The 19,249-nt window shown below is 39.3% G+C and overlaps 1 non-coding gene across 1 annotated transcript; it reads left to right on the forward strand.

Annotated features, from left to right (window-relative positions):
* The first annotated feature begins 18,738 nt into the window (after positions 1 to 18,738).
* TRNAD-GUC (transfer RNA aspartic acid (anticodon GUC)) lies at positions 18,739 to 18,810 on the forward strand. The gene has a single exon. It is a non-coding gene; the product is annotated as a tRNA-Asp (tRNA).
* The last annotated feature ends 439 nt before the right edge of the window (positions 18,811 to 19,249 follow it).

Below are 19,249 nucleotides of genomic sequence, written 5' to 3' on the forward strand. Positions count from 1 at the left end.
GTTTCCTGAAAGACAATTTAAACCATAGTGATTTTTATAAAACATATTCATTTAGATACTATATGTCGTATCGAACAGGTAAAACTTGCGATTTTGTCTTAAATAGCAACGCTCTTCTTGCCGTGTAAGGCAAGCGGAAATTTTTGTATGCAATAATTTCGCAAAAATCATTCTGAACTTAACGAAAAAATTATATTTCATTGCGTTTATATACTATTAAATTGTTGTAAACCTGTCTAAAATATATTAAATTGGATTAGGCTAAATTAAATTATGCTTGTTATAATAACGTTAGGTAAGTTTTCTAAGGTTCTTTTGATAAAAAACTATTAATTTTTGCTTTAACATAAATGAAAAAAATCTTTAAACGTACAGGAAATTTTTTTTAGAAAGGACTTATTATATATATATATATATATATATATATATATATATATATATATATATATATATATATATATATATATATATATATATGCATCAAACGAATTGATAAGACAAATTCTTCCTGACACCCTTAGTGACTCAGCAGGAATAGAAGACCCTAGCTATGCCAGTGCCATCACCGAATGGGAGACTCTTGCTGCTCCAGCACCAAACCCTAGTGCAGCACTGGCTCACAAACAGTCAAGCTGGGATGGCCCAATTGCTGAAAAGGTGCTTGCCAACATGCTCAGGGCTGCAACATCAGATAGGGAGATTGCCCGTCTCCAGGCTGTGAGTGCACCTCACTCCAGGGACTTCCTCCAAACAGTTCCCATATCGGCAATGGGAACGCGACTCAACCCTGCGCCTTGCTGCCCCAATTCACACAGAATACATGTGTATTTGCGGCGAAGTGCAAGCAGACCAATACGGTCTACATGGTCTTAACTGTTCCAAAACCAAGGGCTGGCATGCAAGACACAATGAGGTCAACGACATCAAGAGAACCCTTGCTACAGCTGGATGCCCTGCCGAGAGGGAGCCACGATCACTTGCAGCAAACAATACCCACAACCCAGCAAACCGCCCCGACGGGATCACCATCTATCCTTGGAAGAATGGCAAGCTCTTAGCATGGGACTATACCTGTGTGTCCACACTGGCTGACACCTATATCCATCACAGTGTGGGGCGACAGGGAGGAGCTGCTGACCACAGGGAGGAGTACAAGATCAGCAAGTACAGGAACATTGGCCAACCGTATCAATTTGTCCCAGTGGGATCAGAAACCTTGGGATCATGGGGAAAAAATGCCACACGTTTCCTTAAAGAATTGGGTTCCAGACTCATCGACACCACCAGGGACCCAAGGGCAGCCACTTTCATGTTCCAGCGCCTCAGTGTCGCCATCCAGAGGGGAAATGCTTGCTGCATACTTGGCTCACGTCCAGCCTCGGATGAGCTGGAGGAAATTCATGATCTTTGATACATTGTGCCATTGTATTCATGTTTATGTTTTTTTCTGTAAATGTATTTTGTTTAATATATATATATATATATATATATATATATATATATATATCTATATATATATATATATATATATATATATATATATATATATATATATATATATAACAAAGAGAAAATAAATAGTGCAACAAGCACATACACATCTAGTAAACCTTAGCTTGCAGTTGGACATAAACTGAACACAGGTTGCAGCAACATTGTCACATCGACTAGAGGCGGAGCGGTGCTTTCATAAATCACAGGTGATGACGCGAGCAATATCATACCCCTTCTCTCTATTGCTCGCCTGGTTGATAGGGTCTTCCTCACCGAGGTGATCAGGGAGTTCGCTCCTATTAACTAGGGTGAGCTACGACCTTCATTAAATTCTAGTCGATATAACATTTATACGGCTTATGAGAAAACTCGTCTATACCGCATATTTCAAAGTTTCTGTACCGCATATTTCGAAGTTTAATATTCTTGATATTTTAGAAACAATATACTCACAAATATCAGAATTGCCTTATTTTGGCTAAAGCAACTGATATGCAACAGGATTCTGAGGTACATAACAATACCAACGGCACCAGACATAATTATAACGATGGTGTGGAAAGAAGTGAAACGACATGATATGTTAACTCAGTCACTCCATAATTACATACAAGTACTATGATGGGTTGTCATGAGGCGGTCATGTGGAGCTTGATTATGAAACATTTATATCATTGTTGGCATGGATGATAAGCATATTGTGGCAGCAAGACATTGTTTTGATGGTGGCAGAAGTTGGTGAAAATTAGGATGATGAAAGCAGGTGGGAATAATGACAATTTATGCAGCCAGTGATAATGTTAATGGATGCGAAAGGCGGTGCTCATGATGGGGGAGGGTATAGAAGGAGGTAGAAGATTTAGGGAATGATTGAAGTAAAAGGTGGTGATCCTGGTTTAAACATCAAGTGGTGATGCCAGTGATGGATACAGCAGGTGATATATATATTGAAGAAACCAGGGAGATGGTAAGGATGACGGAAGCAGGTAGTTGTAATGGAGGAAACAGGTTGTGGTAATGAGGGTGAAACTAGGTGGCTGAACTAGAAGGGACTGAAGTACCAGCAGTTGGTGGGAATAATGGAGACGGCACCTGATGGTAATGATGGAGACAGCATCTGATGGTGATGGTGGAGACAACATCTGATGGTAATGATGCAGACAGCACCTGATGGTAATGGTGGAGACAGCACCTGATGGTAATGGTGGAGACAGCACCTGATGGTAATGGTGGAGACAACACATCATGGTAATGGAGACAGCACATGATGGCACTGGAGACAGCACCTGATGGTAATGATGGAGACAGCACCTGATGGTAATGATGGAGACAGCATCTGATGGTGATGGTGGAGACAACATCTGATGGTAATGATGGAGACAGCACCTGATGGTAATGGTGGAGACAGCACCTGATGGTAATGGAGACAACACATCATGGTAATGGAGACAGCACATGATGGCACTGGAGACAGCACCTGATAATGCTGGAGACAGTACCTGATGATACTGGAGACAGCACCTGATGATACTGGAGACAGCACCTGATGGCACTGGAGACAGCACCTGATGGCACTGGAGACAGCACCTGATGATACTGGAGACAGCACCTGATGGCACTGGAGACAGCACCTGATGGTAATGATGGAGACAGCATCTGATGGTGATGGTGGAGACAACATCTGATGGTAATGATGGAGACAGCACCTGATGGTAATGGTGGAGACAGCACCTGATGGTAATGTAGACAACACATCATGGTAATGGAGACAGCACATGATGGCACTGGAGACAGCACCTGATAATGCTGGAGACAGTACCTGATGATACTGGAGACAGCACCTGATGATACTGGAGACAGCACCTGATGGCACTGGAGACAGCACCTGATGGCACTGGAGACAGCACCTGATGATACTGGAGACAGCACCTGATGGCACTGGAGACAGCACCTGATGATACTGGAGACAGCACCTGATGGCACTGGAGACAGCACCTGATGGCACTGGAGACAGCACCTGATGGCACTGGAGACAGCACCTGATGGCACTGGAGACAGCACCTGATGATACTGGAGACAGCACCTGATGGCACTGGAGACAGCACCTGATGGCACTGGAGACAGCACCTGATGGTACTGGAGACAGCACCTGATGGTAATGGTGGAAGCAACAGCTGGTTCTAGTAATAAAGGAAACAGCTGCTGGCCATAATGATTAATGCAGCAGCAGCTGCTGCTGGTAATGATGGAAGAATCGGCTCTAGGTGATAATGGTGGTGGCAAAAGCAGGTGATGAAAATTATTTTGGACGCGACAGCTAAAGCTTAAGAAGGAAGCTGAAGATGATAAAAAAAGAAAGCAGCAGTAGATAGTGGTAATGATGGAGGGAACAGCTGTTGGTGATAAATGCGACATGTACTAGACATGTTTATTTCGTAGGCGTTTCGCCATCCAGTGGCATTATCAGTATTATACAGGGACATCAACGGAAATTGGAAAAGGTGATGAGACAATCGGTCCCTCAGCCTAGGGGGTGTTGAGCACTGTAGTTTTGATGAACCTGAAGCAGAGGCAGGAAGATGATCGCTTATATACTAGAGTAAAATGTAGTGTAGCAAATGAAGGTCTTATCACTGGTAAACGGATCCCACCAGTGGAAGTAGGTCATGCCCAAGATTTGGGCCGGAGGTGAGCAAATAAGTTGTGGAGATGTCCTCTGTACTAATAGTCCATGATGATGCCGTGTCTGACAAGTAATATGTCCGTGGTACATACGGCGTGCGCTGAGTATGTTACATTTTATTCGACATTCGTCACACAACAGTTTAGCATACTCTCTCGACCAGTGAACTAGCAATTCAAATTGCAACAGTTCTGGTGCAGTTCCGCCAAGGTGACATCACTCCTGCTCACCTCCCTGAGTGTCAGACTTTCGCAGACACTGGTCGTCACCACTTCTGCTTTGAATGGCTCTTGGGTGCAATATTATTACTCTGATATCTCTGTATATTAACACTGTAGTGTAACTATTGGTAACGGAATACATGGGTAAATAAACCTACCTCTGCTGTGTTTGTCTTGTTTTAGCTCTGTCTTGATGGTAGGTAGCAGTAGGTGGCATTAATGGCTGAGGCAGCAGCAGTAGTGTGAATGACGGAGGCAGCAGCAGGTGGTGTTAATGATGGAGAAACCAGCAGGTAGTGTTATTGACGGAGGCAGCAGCAGATGGTTTTAATGACCGAGGCAGCAGCAGCTGGTAATGATGATAGCGGCAATAACAGTTGGTGATAATTATCATTTTGTTAATAATACGCATTACCGACAAGTTGATGAATTAGACAAATGCGCAACATCTAGTAATTTTAATTACTAGATGTTTCACTATTTAATAAAATTACCCAAATGTTGTAAACGTGTCAAACTCATCAACTTGTCGGTTTTGTATATCTTTTGTATATCAGTCAGAGCATCGTGATGGAATCTCAGTACAGAGGATAACCTCCACGACTCACTTCCTGTGTTCCAAATCTTGGGTTTGACCTACTTCCACTGGTGGGTATCGCCTACCCGTGACAGTGTCTTCGTCTACTACATCTCATTTGACTCCAGTATATAAGCCACCATCTTCTTTCAAAATCTTCAGATTTATCGAGACTGCAGCACTGAACACCTGCGTCTAGACAGGAACTGATTATCTCATCTTTCGGATAAAATAATTTTGTAGAATGAGATTTAATTATATTTGATGCCTTATTGCTATATTTTGTCCAGATACAGATAATATATTCACTGTGACCAGTTCTCAGCTACTTTCAATGATTACATCCAGTCATTAAGTCTCTTAAGCTCAGGGACTGATTACCTCCTTTATACAATCTTCAGCTTTGTCACTGTATTGGAGTGATGAAGCTACTGGATATCGAAATTTCTGCAAAATATAAATAACAATGTGCTGTACATGTATCTGATTCATCAGCTGGTGGTGGTCATGATTAAGACTGTTGGTAATGAAAGAGGCAGTAGTTTGTGGTAATGAGGATGGCAGCCGTTGGTAATGATGATAGCAGTAGCTGGTGGCAATATTGGAGGCAGAAGCAAGTGGTAGCGGTCGCAGTAGCTGGTTTTCATAATGGATGCAGAAGCTGGTGGAGGAACCGGTGGAAGCAGCAGCTGGTTGTAATAATGCAAGCAGCAAATGGTGATGTAGGCAAGAGTTAGTGGTAATGAGAGAGGTAGCAGATAGTTGCCATAATCGAGGCAATAACAGGTTGTAATGATGAAAGCAGCTGGATGGATGCAGTAGATTGTAGTGGTAATGATGGAAGCAGCAGGTGGTGATGGCAATGGTTGAGGCAACTGAAGATGGAGATAACTATGGAGGTAGTAGCTGGTAGTGGCATTGAAGGAAGCAGCAACTGTGGCTTTTAATGATGGAGACAGCAGCTCAAGATAATGGAGACAGCAGCCAGTGATAGTAATGATGAAAGTAGCAGTAACTGTTGAAAATTTACCTCCAGTCAAACGTAACTCAGTACCTACTATCCTGCCACGAACATGCATCAGTTATGAAATACTGAAGCCGTTCTCAAGCGATAAACTGATAATTATTAAACGGGAATAAACATTTCACACTGTTTTACGCGTAAAATAATGTAGTAATCTGCACCTGCATATCTGAATTTCCTTCTCTACCATCTCTCAATTGTTAGGAAGGCTTTTTAATGAACGTTAAAAGCTACGCCAATGAAGACTTTGAAAGTTGTCCTAATCATTCCAGGATGCTGAGAATGGGTTCAACGAATTCGGTCATGGGTGAAATTATTCGAAACGCTGGATAAAGAAGAAAAAGAAATATAATTCAAGCAGCCTCTTAGAGGTATCCCTTCATGGATGCCTGAGGATGGAGGCAGTAGACTAATGATGGAGGCTGTATGTGGTGGTGGTGTTGGAGGCAGCAGTCTGCGGTGGCAGCGGTCAAGATTGAGGTTGTTAGTGGTAATAATTGAGGCATCAGATGGAGGTGGCAATGGTGGAAACAGCAAAAGCTGAAAAGCTGATGGTAATGATTGAAGCAACAACTGGTGGTGTTAATGATTTAGACAACTGCATCTAGTTAAAATGATCGAGACAGCAGCTGGTGGTAATGGTGGAGGGCAGCAGTAGGTGGGAATAATGATGGTAGCAGCTAGTGATGAAGATAGAGTCAGCCGCTGGTGAAGATGATAGATGCAGCAGCTGATGAAGATAAAGAAAGCAGCTGGTGGTAATGGTGGAGGGCAGCAGTAGGTGGGAATAATGATGGTAGCAGCTAGTGATGAAGATAGAGTCAGCCGCTGGTGAAGATGATAGATGCAGCAGCTGATGAAGATAAAGAAAGCAGCTGGTGGTAATGACAGAAGGAGCAGCTGGTGGTAATGGAGGAAGGAGTAGCTGGTGATATTGATTTAAGCTGCAGCAAGTGGTCTACCTGGAGTCTACCTGGAGGGTATTTCGGGGATCAACGCCCCCGAGGCCTGGCCCATGACCAGGCCCCCAGGAGGATCAGGGCCTGAACAACTAGCCTATTACTGTTGCCCGCACGTGGTAGTGATGGAAGCAACAACTGACGGCAATAACGGGGGAAGCAGCAGTCGGTAAGATGGAAGCAGCAGCTGGTAGTGATGATGGAAGCAACAGCAGGTGGTGGCAATGATCAAGGTAGCAGCTGGTAGTACGAAATGAGGAATCAGCTGGAGGGGGCAATGATGCTAGCAGAACATAATGGTAATGATGGAGGCAGCAATTAGTGGCAATGATGGAGGCACAGTTAGTGGTAATGATGGAGGCAGCAGTTAGTGGTAATGATAGAGGCACAGTTAGTGGTAAAGATGGAGGTAGCAATTAGTGGTAATGATGGAGGTAACAGTTAGAGGTAATGATGGAGGCGGCTGGTGGTGGTAATGATATACAGCAGTAAGTGGTAATGGTGGAGACAGCAGGTGGTGGCAATTATGAAGGCAACAGTTTGTAGTAATGATGGAGGCAGCAGCTGGTTATAAGGATTGATGCAACAGGCAGAGGTAACGATTGAGGATGGTATTAATGAAGATGACAGATGTTTGATGTCATGGTAGAGGCAGCTGCTGGCGGTAATGAGACGTAGCAGCAGGTGGTAATGAGGGAGGCAGCAGCTGATGGAAATGATAGAGGCAGCGGTGGTAATGTTGGAGAGAAATGTTCTACAAAGGGACACTGAAATGTATAATCTAGAGTAAGCTTGGTAAAGACTTCGTGGAGGTGAACAACATACACACGTTCCAAATCTTTTACGACAAGGTCCAAGAACTTAACAATCAACTACATAAGCAAATTAAAGTTTAGAAAAAAGGGCCAGGAGCTGGAACTCCGCCATTCAGACACAACTGTGTGCACAGTGAATACTCATATTTATTGTAAATCTAAGTCACTATGAAGAACTTCAGCGCAGGTGCTGTCTGAAATTTCCACGGGTCAGTATGTTCCAATGAATGACAATTTTCTCCAGTAATTGATTTACAGACGAGAGAGTTTATTTTCCACATCAGGGCAGCTATAAATTTCCTGTTGTTGAGAAAGTCCAGATAATTTAGGTTTACTGTCAAACATGAATTCAAATTTATCCTCAATTTATCTTAGTGTCTGTGTAGTTAATAATTTATCAAAACTCTATTTACAAAATGTATTTTAACTCAGAATAAAGTGAGGTATGTTAAAATTCACCACATCACGTTTAATCGGGTCCAATGTAAGGTTCAACGATCGGTGATCGTAATTACGTGAGGTTAGATTTTATTCAACTCTTGATCGTGTCGTGGAAGATGGGGGGATGGAGGGTAACTTGATTTTGGTGACAAGCTCCTGACCCAGGAATTTGGAGCTACCGTTCCATTCCTTAGATCAGATCTGATTAACACTAATTTTCCAGGCTTGACCTCAACGGGTTTATTGCTCTATTCCTTAACCTGCAATAGCAGACTTAATAATTTTGCAACACGGATAAAGAAAATTCGGCTGTATTGATTTCCGTGCAGCAACTGGAAAATGGTTCTTCTTATCAGCTTCAAACTTTCAACGTTAATCATCTTAAGGTAAGTTTCAGACTGAGTTTGGTGGCACTAATACGTAACTTTTATAGAGGAAACTGAAATAACAGTTACCGTATGGTTGTTGTGGCTACCTCCAACCTAGTATTTAGAGCAAGGTTAGAACTGTTACTGGTCAGTTTATCCCAAAATTTCCTAATTTTTTCTTTTACCCTTAATTAAAAGCATTTTTTATTAATAGCTGTGGCAGATTCGCTCTGGCCAAATTACAAAAATAAAGCTACATAGGTTTCAGTCACTGTAGGCTCCGAGAAACATATCCCAATGTATAACAAGCCTTGACCATTGTACATCAATGAACATAGACTAGCAATGTGTATTTATAATTTTCCAGTGATGCCAAATATAAAAATAACTACTTGTCACACACATGAAGAGAGATATCGTCATCAAAAATATATAAAAAATGTGTATTATTATTATTACAATCGAGGATAATGCAAAAGCTGGTTATTGCGCTATCCAAGAAAAGTAGTACTAATTTCCTATAACCTCAGCCTCCTGCATCTCAATGCACGCAAGTGACGTAGTAGTAAAATGTTGGTAAATACTCCGAAGAGACGCAGGAGACCCTCAGGAGACCTTCCAAGACTTCCAGGATCTGGAGATCAGCTCCGTGAAGAGGTGCAGAAGCTTTAGGTCAACACACTTAAGTAGTGTATCAGCGGTAGTGTAACACCTTCATAAGAAGCAGACTGTATATCATCATTCTTAAGTGGTCAAGGAAACTGAACTTAACACAGTCCATTGCTGAAGATATTAAACTTAATTAAACTCTCCACAACTAAAATATTCTACAGCTAATGAAAGTAAACGAAATTTGGCAAGTTAGCACCTAAGACTTTCAGCAGCAATCAAAACTTTCCTCTTGGTAAGATACATTAGCTTTGAAAATTTGAAGCCGGACTTCAGTTACCTGAGGGTAACTGAAGTCTGCTGGCTTCAGTTATTGTGGGCCTCAGGACTTGGTTATCTGTGGGCCTCTGGTTTTACTAGCCAGTTTTGTGGACTTCGACCTGCGGGCCTTGGTGAACTTTGCTGGCCTCCGGCTGATCTACAGGAGTGTAGTGTTTGGCAGTCCTCTGAGGAGAAAGACGCTATGCGGGTGACACAGCCGAGAGTGCTATAACAGAGACAAGGGTGTCATGTGGACACAGTAGAGGTGGTGTGCCTGACGCAGAGAAAAGGGTGTCGTGCGACACGGAGAGAAGGAGCGTCATAACACAGACAAGGATGTCGTGTGTACACGGTAGAGAAAGCGTTATAATACTGAGAGACAGTGTAGTATAACTTCGTGTAACTAGTGTTGTACGACTGGGTGTGACACAGTAGTGTCAAAAACGTTGTACCCTGTGTGGTAGGGTCATGAGTTGATTATAATTTATTATTTTAGGATTTATATATATTTGTACAAAGATGTTAATTATAATCTATTATTGTAACATGTATATATGTGTACCAAAGATAATAGGTTTTTATCAGATATTAATATATTAAAGATTATTTATTATTATTATTATAGAATACCTCTAGACCAAAGATTGTTTTTATATATGATAGTAAAGATGATAAATTGTTTTATATTTATTCAGTATCCCGAACTCTCATATTACAACACTAGTATAAGGCCAGCTTGTATTTTTGTAATAGAATGTAACAATTATTATCGTTTATATCTGTATTGAATGTGTCACTTATTTTCGGCACTTGTTGGCTGAACTTCAGTCTGCTTTAGTTTCATTTAGAGTGTATTGTAATACTGCAATATTTTCATACATATCACCATGGTTTTGGTGTATTTATTCTCACTGATGTTGTATAAATATGATGTTGTAATTTCCTGCTCTAATTCAGTTAATTTATAAAAGCATGCTTTCTATCAATTAAAATCTTGGCCTAATAAATATGAAGGCCTAATAAATATGAAGGCCTAATAAATATGATGAGAAATCTTATGCTCATCTCTTGGGGGCATTAATGCTCCTTCATTCAAGTCACTCGGTTCTCATGTCGAAAGAGATAATTGTAGGCGGGACACCGTGTATACTTCCCAGTATTTATTTTTTCTGTCATTTTTATTCTCTACAGTATCGATGCTGTCCATTTCAAATCTAAGTATTTTATGCATGTCACCCTCTCCTATATGTACTGGCTCCCTCACTAGTGTGTTAGTGTGCCTTGTAAATGGTTCAGGTCGGATCCAAACCTCATAAACTTCTATGTGCAGGTTATTTGTGTATTGTTCCAGTCACAATATTGTGCCTTTTTGTTCTGTGTATTTCATAAAGCCTACTGCATGATCAGGCTTCCCAGATCAGGCGTTAATAAGAAGCAGCATACCATAGCATTGCATACATGATAATGCCATTTTCTTATGCTATGCCCTCTTTTCTGTTATTCCTTTTTTCTGGTAGCGGAGACAGCTGGTTGGGAAAGTTTCCTTCACATTTCATAATCCTCAGTTTGGATTCACTACAGCAGAAAGAGTTTGTTGAAGCATGTTAAATTACTATTAAATTCCACTTTTCCCCCGAAAGTTGTATCTGTTACAAAATATTTTGCAGGAGACAAAGCATAATGTCATTCATATAAAATAATAAATGGAAAAAATCAAAAGTCATCTTTATTTAAATATTAAAAATCATCTCTTCCAAAGTGTCTGTTTAAGAAATAAATCGCAAATTCACAGCATATAAAGTGAGCACAAATTTAGTGTGACTTTCGACGCTACTTCCGAGTTACGAGATCCAGAATACATGGACACGAGATTGAACGAGCACAGTGCAAATCTCCTTCGAAGTTCAGCGTGTTTCTGTATTTGATCTTGACAACAACCAGAGCAGAAAATGCAGCCTCACAATGATATCATCAAATGCGTACAGCTGGACGTGGGACAAGCGGGGTAAACATGAAAGTATTTGACCCACAACATCTCCAGCTGTAGATTTTGAAGTCATCACCTGAGAAGTTGAATTTCAGTTCAGGGAACTCTTCCTGCATTACATCTGAAGTATCAGCAAAGTAATACTGGAATGAGTTCCTGACGAATTTCTAAGCCTTGTGCTTTTTCTGTTTTACATTGTTTCAGAATAAACAAATTAGAATCTTACAACGCACATATTACTTGCACGTTTTGAATTATCACGGCCTAGGATTGTAGTATATGAGGAATGTAAGTAAAATATACATGTACACTGTAAATGTTTGCCACTAATAGCAAAATGTTTGCTTAATATATATGTTTTGATTAGTGCATACGTATATTTCACATAAGTGTCGGTATCGCAATGTCTCTTCCACCGATACATGTAACATTTACAGACATTCAGGCCTAAGATAATTAGGCATTCCTCAAATAAGAATGGGATTTCTTTAGAACATTTTCTTTCACTATTCTTGTGATAGCTGTAGAAAGCCGCTTGTGATAAGCTTCAGACTTTCAGTGCTCATGTATTTCACTTAGAGAAAAACTCAAACTTTTATTAGATAAACAAGGGATGAAGTGGGCTCAATAAGATAACACTGTATCATCATTCGTGGTTCCAGATTATCCACCCCTCAAGGAAGGTTCCTTGATGTTGGTGAGGGGCTCTTGATTTAGGGAATTGGATCTGTGCTCCAGTTCCCCGAATTAAGCGTGAATGCCTTCCACATCCCATCCCCCAGGCGCTGTATAATCCTCCGGGTTTAGCTCTTCCCTTTGATTATAATAATAATAATCCAGATTATCCACCATCTTACCAGAAAATATCAGAAACACTGCTGGGACAGTTGTGGATGTCTTCAGGAGGAAACTGGACAAGTATCTTTATCAGTACCAGGTCAACCCGGTTGTGACGGATATGTGGGGCTGCTGGTTATCAAGAGCAACACCCTGGTTGACCGGGCAAGCACCAGACGAGCCTGGCCCATGGCCGAGCTCTGGAAGCAGAAAACTCTCGAAGCTCATCAAAGGTATATTAAAGGTATGTCAAGGGGGGGAGGGAGAATGCATGTGCAATCTGTTAATTATCTTGCAGAAATCTAGGTTCTTTACGCATGATATTTGTAATATTAATGTTAATTTGAAATGGTTATCTATGTTAGTGCGAATTTGCTAATTTTATTTGTAAATAAAGTGATATAATTTCCGTGTGCTTCCTTGAGAATGTGTCTAATGAATGGTTTCAAAATTACCAGGCATGGATATTTAGCCTACAGGAAGGTTAAAATTATGTTCGAACAGTACAAATGCCAATTTGATTATTTCGTATCATTCGTAACAGGATGATTGATTTCTGCAAAATACTTCCATAAGGCAACTTGTGACCAGCTGCAACCTTCAGTGCTGGTGTATTTTGCTGGAAGATTTCGTATTGTTATTAAGTAATGTAAATGTTGGAAATATTAAAACTGGTATATTGGTTTCCATGAAATAACCTGAGAATGCTTCTTATGACCTAAAATTCTTAGTACCAATGTACTAGAGGGAAGGTATGGAATGGTTCTGAGATAACTATAGTTGGCAATTTTGCAATTTTATTTAAAAAGTTTCAATGTTGCTTTAACTGTAGAATTCGAAGTCTTGTATATATTGCCTTAATTTTAATGCTGGTACATCTCGAATACGAAAAGGACTAGACATTAATTGGGATTCATAGCATCCCATTTGCCAATATTATTTAAAACTTTGTAGAATGATACTCTTTCTGTAGCATAAAGAAACTGGAGAATTACGATAAAAAATAAATACAACATCAGCATATTTTTATGCACCTTTCGTTGGCCCCTTTAAGAAATATTTAGGTATCCAATCTGCTTCAAATTTTTAATTTTAGTGTATTGAATCAGGGTAAAATTCATCCAACAAAAGCCTTGATCAGCTGCCACCTGGTCATATATATAGACGCAAAAGTGACTCTGTGTTCTCTGCCTTTTCTCAATAGCTTCAACTTATAACATTCATGTATTCTGTTAGTTTATGCCTATTAGTTTTTGTAAAGTGCTAATTTGTTAACTTACTAATATAGTTAATTACAGATTTCGGAGTCACTGGGATCTATACCATAGCTAGAGAATACCTCATCTAACCGCCTTTAAACCTTTATCAATAGTTTGCTTGGTCAGGAAATGGGTCACATTGGTCTTGGGCTCCGTTAGTTTGAATGTGATAACGTCTATAAACAAATTACTATATTGCTGTCCTCATTTTAACTGGAAAATGCTTCTCCAGATCGGGGTAAAATTTTCAAAACCGTTGCATCTTACATCTAGGAAGATTTGAATTGTTTTCGGGTAGTGTAGACGCCAATAAATACTTCATAGGGTGAGTTCCTATGATTTTAACGCTGATGTATCTATCCATGTTGAAGTGTGTAGGTGTCATTGTTGCAACACTTGAGATCTACAAATGTGCTAGTTTATACAAACTAGCATTGTTTCTGGAAAACAACTTATATTTTCCGTAAAAGAAAAATGAAAACTGAAAACATCCGAGAAAACAAAACCGAAAATTAAGTTAATATATTTTTTATGACATTTTGAAATTTGACTAATTTGAAATAGATGCCTCATTAAGTATCAGAAAATTGTTCTCGCTATTCTTAAAGAGCTACTTCAGTTATTCATGAAACATGGATACATGCACAATGTGCTGTGTCTTTTGGGGTTGTTTATATTTATTTTAAGTTATTTCCTGATAAGAGTGTTGAGCTCTTCTCCCTCTTGATGATTTCCATACACAACTACTGTGTAACTTGTGGGCGATGAGGTACATGGGTTTGGAGTGAAGGGATACTGAGGATTCCTTCCGTGAGTCACACAGCTACCGAAATACTCGTAGTAAATACTATCTTACACCCGCAAAATAAATTCGTAAAATTAGGTTTGTGTTGAGATACAGGAGATAACAGGAGATAACTCTCTAATAGCATACTAAAAGAAACACGTCTGGTTTTTCTACTCAGATGCTGAATAACCTATAGGGGTCATGCGGTGTCGTGGGATAGGAAGTGAATACGGTGTCAGGAATGTAATCAACGTGTGGTGTTGACTGCAACTTTATGGAATGACAGACCGAAAAAAACAAATTATAAAAGGTCATCCAGTGTAGGCAGTGTGTAGAGCATCATCTCTGAGCAGGCACCCCCCTCAAGGAAGGTTCCTTGATGTTGGTGAGGGGCTCTTGATTTAGGGAATTGGATCTGCTCCAGTTCCCCGAATTAAGCCTGAATGCCTTCCACATCCCCTCCCCCCAGGCGCTGTATAATCCTCCGGGTTTAGCGGTTCCACCTTGATTATAATAATAATAATCTGAGCAGGCACCAGCCTCCACACAAACAATGACGCTGAAGTGCGAAGGAGACTTAAGAAAATGTTACATATTTGTCCAATAGTATCATACTCTTTGGAGTTAGCTTAGGTCACCAGTACCTGAACATTTAAGTATAATGAGTGAAGATAAAGCAATAGCCTAACCGTTCCTTTTATAATTTTTGTGTTCATAGTGGAAATAATGATGTGCAAGCTAACACATAATATCTTCATTTACTACAAGTATATGTACAAAGTGTACAGACCTAGCTGACTTCAGTGACATACTACTAGAAAGCCGCATGTTATGCAGAACATTTTGGGGAATTAGGTTAGTTTTGTCCAAGGATGCGACCCACACCAGTCGACTAACACCCAGTTACCCATTTTTCTGATGGGTGAACATAGACAACCGGAGTAAAGAAACAAACTCAATCTTTCTACCCTCGCTGGGGTTCGAACCCAGACCCTCGCCGTGCAAAGCGAGAGCTTTAGCCACCAGGCCACGGGGCAAACTACTCTAACATGGTGCGGTTACAAGGTAGCCCATCAGGATGAAAGTTGGTAAATATTAGTAAATATTTAACTCTCTTTGATGAGAAGTCTTCAGACGAAATAAATTTAGCATAGAACGACTTGGAACATTATCGTCACACATTTCACAGAATGCAGTCTTCTTACCTTTTAATTAAGCACAATTTGATCCTTGCAATATAATTTACCCCCATCTCCTTAGAACTTCCAAGGTGACGAGGAAGGAATTAGGAATGAAAAACTATTTTTTGCTTGTCAATATAAAAAAGTGGCAATTTCTTTTTCATAATCTTTCAAAGGGTCTTTTATTATATACTATCAAATAAAGATTATAGAGTAAAGATTATACAGTGTAATGGTTGTTTGGCAGTGTTAGTGATGTAATTAGTATTTTTGGTTTGAAATACGTATGATTTGGCTTTTCGTCACATTTATATATTTTTTTAATATTATTTAAAGTATTGATTTAATTAAAGGCGGAAAAAAATTACAAAATGTCCACAGTTATGATTGTGCTCATTTGTACTTTATCTCACAACCTGTAGATTGTGCAGCTGTCCTTTGTACCAAGATACCATCATGTTGCTGTGTCCGACATGTGATATATCAGTGGATAAATTATTCAAATACGCACCATCCGGGTATGGTGCGCAATGCTTTTTCAAATATTTCTATATTTTTAGTACAGATATGTTATTACCTCACAAATATTATATCACTCTCCACATTTTTCCACCGCTTTTTGTTGGTATCGGCACAACCACTCAACTGAAATTATGGAAAGTGTAATGAAGACAGGTAGATCGTCGTCATCCTAACCTGAGCTCGAGTAGTATTAACTTCGACTGTGTGTAGTGTGCTAATGCCAACAAAAGGAGGCATTAGTTGAAAATTAAAAGGCTAGATAAAAACTACTTGATACTATAAGGATCTGAGTTGAGCGGAAGACAGCAATTATATACACCTTTGCTGAACACTTGGTTAACACTGCGGCAGAAAAAAATAAACGCTTTTAGAAGGCACTTTCCATGTTATAGGTATTTTATTATTGTTTGAGTGGCAGAAGGAAGGAGATACAAGAAAGTGAACTCCTCTTTACTTCTTGTAAGTTATCGTCTGTGGTACATTTTCATTATGATTTATATACATGTTTAGTGATAACATATTTTATTAATGTTTTAGATACAGAAAATTATTAACTAGAATGTTTACATTGTGTGTTTGAAGAAATTTTAACATCAACACTAGAATGCAAGATATATTACTAAAACAATTACTTGTAATTGTGAATTTTACTTACATTTATAGCGTTATTTTTAACACACTCGGTATTTTCATCAATAACTTATAACTATAATTATTTAAACTATTGTTTATACTGCATATACGGAAACCTCCCAAACTGAACGAACAAGACTGCTAGGAAAATAAAAATCACTCAGAACTTAATGAATTCTTGAAATTCGTACAAACTTTGCTCATTAAACATATTTTTATCAAGGAAACATCTGCGCATTAATAAACATTAAGCAGTCGGATGAGCAAAGTTTCATAATCGCAGTTAAGAGCTATAAAAGAATTCCTGTTCTTTATCTGCGAAGTGGCCAGAAGACGCGAGTGAAACAAGACGTGTATGCTTTAACGCTAATCCAGATGAAACATTATGAAACTAGAAGAAATAATATTCGAAGTTTTGGAAACATTGTATATTCATCGCTAATTAATTTCCAGCATTGGTATAAACACTTACAAATTTGTTAGATATTCAGAGTTTACAACTGAATAATTTTCTTATAATTATCAAAATTGTTCTCTTTTAAATTGGTAAAAATCTAGGACCGACTAAATAAAGTACTCATTTGATCTGTTATACTCTATTTTCTCTCTGTCATTTTAGTTTACGGTTTTCATGTGTAAAGCTCCATCAATTTAGTTTCCAAAGTACTTTCTTGTGGTCTCCGTGACAAGTAAAGTTCATAATTCCAAGGTCAAAACCTGATAACCTGGTAAATCTGTTAATGGCCCAAAGTTTTAACAAGTGGGAATTTCTAAAGTTGATATTATGGAATATTTATCACTGAATTCACCAAAACACTCTTGCAAGACAAGTAGTTATTCATGAAGAATATTTGGTTCTCTTACCAACGCACAAGGACTTACTAACCATATTACAAGAATAGAAGCACTAAAATAGTGCATTAAATATCGCCTCACAAGCATTGCTCACTCCCACCCGTTCCCACTCATATTTGTTAACACATTTTTAAAACCATTTACGGTGCTTCCCTCAATGACCAACTACAAAAATAATGACTCTTATATTCTTGTAAATTTCTTGTGCATTCAATAGTCTGCATGGTGTGCACCGAGTGCAATTTTACATATGATGTACAGTTGCAGAAAAAAGTTCCTATACTCTCACTGCCGGGCAGAAGTGACATCTGGCAACCCAGACGTAGTAAACAGAGGAGTAAAGACTATTTTCATGAATGAATTAACCCAGTTTGTAACGACGATGGTGACTGGTTGACAAAATTAGTTGCAGGTATTTTCTGTGTATCTATATAAAAAAATTATGAATACAGAAATTATTTAATTACCTTTCAAATATTATATCCAGTATTATAAAAAAATATTTGAAAAGGCGAACGAATATATTGAAAGGGAAACATTATGATGGCAGGTCAGTAATTATTATACATCAGTCACATCTACTAAGGTGAAGAATAATTGTGACGGATGAGTTGGGTGAATGTGTGAGGATTGGTTTTCATAACGTCTTACAGATTATTGGTAATTTGTATAAAATATGAATTAAAATTATATTCCACCAATCAAGTGTGCTACTTTTTATATTATTTAATACATAAATAACAGTATTTTATTAAATAGTGATTATATATCTATTGAAAAATAATAAATACATAAATCATTTAAAGCATAAATAATAGTGAACATTAAAATGATACACAATACCGACAGGTTGGTAGGTAAGACACATAGGCAACAGTTAGGCAACTTTATTCCTGAATAAAGTTGCCTAACTGTTGCCCATGTGTCTTACCTACCATAAATAACAGCATTCTGCCACTTTATAATGAACCTAGGGTGTACACACACACACACACGCACACACACACACACACACACACACACACACACACACACACACACACACACACACACACACACACACACACACACACACACACACACACACACACACACACACAGGCCTAGTGTCTAATCGACATGTGCCTAGGACAAAATGATAACTAACACACTCTCACTATCGAATTCCTCGGTAGTATAGTGGTGAGTATCCCCGCCTGTCACGCGGGAGACCGGGGTTCGATTCCCCGCCGGGGAGAATAATGTTTTAAGATGTATGATAATGCTTACTGAGCAGAGAGAGAGAGAGAGAGATTACACCATACATTCCTGAAATATTATACATAGATCATAAGGAGTTCTCCAGCCCTACATCCACACTTGGCATGATAACCACAAGGTTGATGCAGATAATGCCTCAATGAAAACCAGGAAACCATTCCATACCCACATTCACAACACTTTCACGACCCCCCATCCAGGAGGCGAGCCCGCTGTGACCCCCTGACTCCTTCTCAACCTATGAAAACCCCTTCACTCACTCATTATCATTCACAGATTCACGAGAATTCCTAACGTTAGCATTCTATACCCCTCCGAGAAAACCTGATCCCACCTCCTCCCATACAATTCTCTGTTACGACACATCGTACGATAGAACGTTATCGCCAGGACCTTCCTTCGCTCTTCACTATCCC

The sequence above is a fragment of the Cherax quadricarinatus genome, chromosome 37 (assembly GCF_038502225.1).
Source record: "Cherax quadricarinatus isolate ZL_2023a chromosome 37, ASM3850222v1, whole genome shotgun sequence".
Classification (NCBI taxonomy): domain Eukaryota; kingdom Metazoa; phylum Arthropoda; class Malacostraca; order Decapoda; family Parastacidae; genus Cherax; species Cherax quadricarinatus.